The sequence below is a fragment of the Cyprinodon variegatus genome, unplaced genomic scaffold, assembly GCF_000732505.1.
Source record: "Cyprinodon variegatus isolate N-32 unplaced genomic scaffold, C_variegatus-1.0 Scaffold1771, whole genome shotgun sequence".
In the NCBI taxonomy this organism is placed as follows: Eukaryota; Metazoa; Chordata; class Actinopteri; order Cyprinodontiformes; family Cyprinodontidae; genus Cyprinodon; species Cyprinodon variegatus.
In genome coordinates, this window is record NW_015152224.1 from 15,254 (window position 1) to 19,110 (window position 3,857).

The following is a 3,857-nucleotide window of genomic DNA, read 5'->3' on the forward strand; positions in this document are numbered from 1 at the left end:
CTGAAAAAATGTAAAATAAAGAAAAATGTATTTACAGCATAATAGCTAATATTATTCATTACATGTTATAGTATTTGTTAAACAGAAACAGCAGGTATATTTTTCAGCTTTTAGAAAATAAATAGCAATTAACGTCCAATTTTACTTATTTTTTCCCTCATATTTGATATTGTTTACTCCTCAATGAGAACGACCAATCAGAGCCTACTCCCCACATAGATAAACACATCAAAAACAATTTAGTTCAATATTTTGTATGCAGAAACTGTTGTTGCAAAATGTTGCTGGAGGCTGTGGGGGTGTTACCTAGCCAGCATCAACTGTTTCTTTCAATTCAAATGTATGAGTATGTGGTGTTATGGGGCCCACCCAGATAATGTTCCGTACAGGCCTATTGTTGTGTCGTTACGTCATTGATGCCCTTCCAAATATATCTATGATTGATGTTTGTTTTTGAATGTAAAAAGGAAATCCAAATCAATAACTGAAAACAGTGAAATAAAGTATTTGATGGTTAATGATAAAAAAGCTGCTGGATAGAAGGAAAACTCTCAGATGACTGGACTTCATCCTGGTGCCGCTGATACTACTGTCATGGTAGGTTCTGAGGAGCCAAAGGATTTGAACCCAGATCAAAGATGTTTAGGTCTAGACAGGACCTGATTGAACAACAGAACCAAACAAAGGTTTTTAAAGGAAAAATGTAGAAACAGTTCCTGAATCAGTGTCAAACAGCAAAATCATCTCTTCTACAAACTATTGATCCTGATTACTTCCAGATTTAGTGAACTCACCCCTCTAGAAAAAATGTTCCAGGTTAGTCTGACCCTGCAGTCACATTAGTACCATCCTGTTGTTCTTGACCTGAAATTATAATTTTGTCATTGAGTTCATTGTTTATCACAGTTACTGTATAATTCCATGCTTCCAGCAGCTATTTGATAATTAATATTTATACTGAACCATTTCCAGAGTTTCCAGACCCTCTGATTGTTTCATGAACCCCAAGATCTCCTACAGGAAAGTGGAAATCACACAGTTAAACTAATCTGCCTTAATGTCAGTGATACTGATGTAAACAGAACATTAGAACCACCTCTTTACATCTATTTCACATGTTACCTCAATCCTGCTATTATTGTTTGAATTATTAGACACCTCAGTCAGAACAAGAGACAGAAAATCTCTAAAGCAATAAAATCTCAGTCTTGCTGATTTAGGGAAGTTGTTGAGTTATATTCAAATCTAATTACATATATCTGTAATTAGATTAATGGTTATTACTGCTTACTAACATTTATTCTGGATGATTTACCAGTGAGACAGAACTAATATGATCAAATCTAAACAAATAGCAGCTTCAAGAATATTTAATTATAGAGTTTGAATGGGTTAAAAGTTGAAAATGACCTATCTGTGTTTGTTTGTGGCTAAATTAAGCTAAATTAGACTAGGCTGAAATAAATTCACAGCAACATTTTGCATTCCTATTGATATTTAGTTTTGTATAAATGTAGTCTTCAATAAGATAAATTAAATCATTTGATCATAGAAATTTGAATGAATGTATTAAAACTTTATTTTTTGTTTTAATTTCACAAGTAAACACAAAGGTTATTAGTGGTGTGAAAGAATCAGATTGTTTGTATAAAAGTATCATAGGAATATAATCTATATTCCATATTTGTAGAACAAATCAGAGAAAAGTGACAGACTGACCATGGAGGAGAGAGGAGTACACTTGCTGCTGATGGTCATCCTGGATGACAGTCTGTGCTGTTCTGATACCTTTTACAGAAAAAAAATATATATTTTCAGTATATTCAATTTTCTTCTGATTAAATAAAAGAAAACCTTCAATAAATTAGCATTTGTGTTGAAATTGTCTGTTTCACCAAAAACAAATAAGAATCAGCATCAATGTTTGTCAGAAGGAGCCAAGAAATATTATTTAACAAATAGTCTTTCTTTATATTTGTGCAAAAATAAATTGTGCAGAAGACAATTTATTGGACTTGAAGACAGCAGAGGGAGAGGTTAAGCGCAAAGGTAGGAAAATAATTTCTAGTTGGCTTTTTCTATAAGTAATAGCTGTCTGTACGTGTGTACTAGGGCATGGAGGATGGAGAAGGAGAAGGATAGGCTACTGTAGATGTCTTAGAGATGAAAAAACATTCGAAGTGGTTGGATGATAGAAAGAAACGTTATGATAGCGCGTCTAAAAATAAAAAATAGTGAATTAACATATTACTGATTTCTCAGAATGTGTACTGAAAAGAAAAGAAAATCAAAACATATATTTTTTTTTTTTTTCTGCTGTTCAGACATTAATAATTTCATTAACTAGATATTGAATTATAAATTATATAAATTATAGAATTTGGATGCAATAAATTGGATCTAAATGTCTTCACTCAGGTATAACCTTTCAGTGTTGTGATGTATCTGATAACTTAGACCAAATGCAGCATTCAGTCAATAACTGATATCCAACAATTAAAATTAAAACTTTAATCTTAATTATATGTGGTTTGACTGCTGTATTAAAGAAGAGAAATAATCTCCATAGAGATGTGAAGGCAACAGGTTGGTCTGATTTTTGGTGGAAGTGAAGGAACAGCCACTTTATACCAATTGATTTATTTTTAAATATGTTTTATATTGAAAACTTGCATTAGAAAAAAATATAATTTATCTAAAGCTGTTAACTGAAGGAGGCAGACATGAGATGGGTGATGGTATCCGCTATAGAGGAGAGCAGTGAGGACATCAGGAAGGAAGAATGAAACTAGTGAGGCCACAGAAAGATTTAGTTCCTCCTCAGTGTTCTGAGGAAGAAAAGACACTGCTGGGCCTTTTTAATAACCTGGGGGGTGTTCACAGTCCAGCTCAGGGCCTCTGAGATGTTCAATGAGATCTATAGGTGGCAATAATGGCCCTAAATGTTGTTTTCCAGTTTGAAGAAGATACTCAGCTTGATTACTGCAGCACTTCAAGTCTAGAATCAACTGAATGTAAAACATGTTGCTGCAAACATGGAGACCAAAGCTAACTGTAGCTACAACAGACCTGCTTCAGGTTCAGAGCCACAGTTAGTAACTCTACATCTAAGCTCACTGCTTTCTTTCACCTAAATAATTATTTGTAGAGTTAGTTACAAAACTGAACTCTAATTGAATTGAAAGAATAATACTTTAAATAAATGTAATCAAAGTGTTATTAACTGTAATAAGGTACAGTAGTAGCCATTCAAAATTTCCCCACTTTCCTTGATGGGCCCTTGACTGGTCCTTGGTTAGGAACCCTACAATTCCTTTCTAAAGATCTCAAATATTGTTTCTTTCATTATTTGTGGACATTTAGATTTAAAGAGAAGCATTACTCCTGGTCAGACCTAGTACTTCAGTGAAAGGGAGGAGTCAGAGTAAAAAAGATATGCACGTCCAGGATAAGGCTATTGGCTGGACGTTGTAGGGGATTTTGCTACCTTTGGCTGCTTTTGACTGGAAAGGGCCATTTTGAAAGGCGGCTACTGTAAATATAAATGTTCTAAAGATTCAGATTATCATTATTCAGTCACTTCCATCTACTAAGTTTAGGTGTTGCTGTTTCAGTTTAGTCCACATGGGGGAGTGCTCTGTTTGGAGAATGCAAGAGTAAAATATTAGATATTAGAATATTAGAGTCTGACCTTTGGAGCGTCTGAACCGACACACCAGCAGAGGCAGAACTATCAGAACGATTCCAATCACTGGTCTAATGACCCACATCACATGAAATGAAGAACTTCCAGCTGCTGAAAATAAGGAGAAAATAACTCCAAACAATATCAATATTATTCTGAATCCAATCATTGA

The 3,857-nt window shown here is 34.0% G+C and overlaps 1 long non-coding RNA gene across 1 annotated transcript; it reads right to left on the reverse strand.

Annotated features, from left to right (window-relative positions):
* Window positions 1–470: 470 nt before the first annotated feature.
* On the reverse strand, window positions 471–3,802 carry LOC107104512. Its single transcript, XR_001482262.1, has 5 exons — window positions 3,692–3,802; window positions 1,720–1,788; window positions 964–1,014; window positions 795–864; window positions 471–659 (listed from the first exon to the last, which is right to left on the reverse strand). It is a non-coding gene; the product is annotated as an uncharacterized LOC107104512 (long non-coding RNA).
* Window positions 3,803–3,857: the final 55 nt, after the last annotated feature.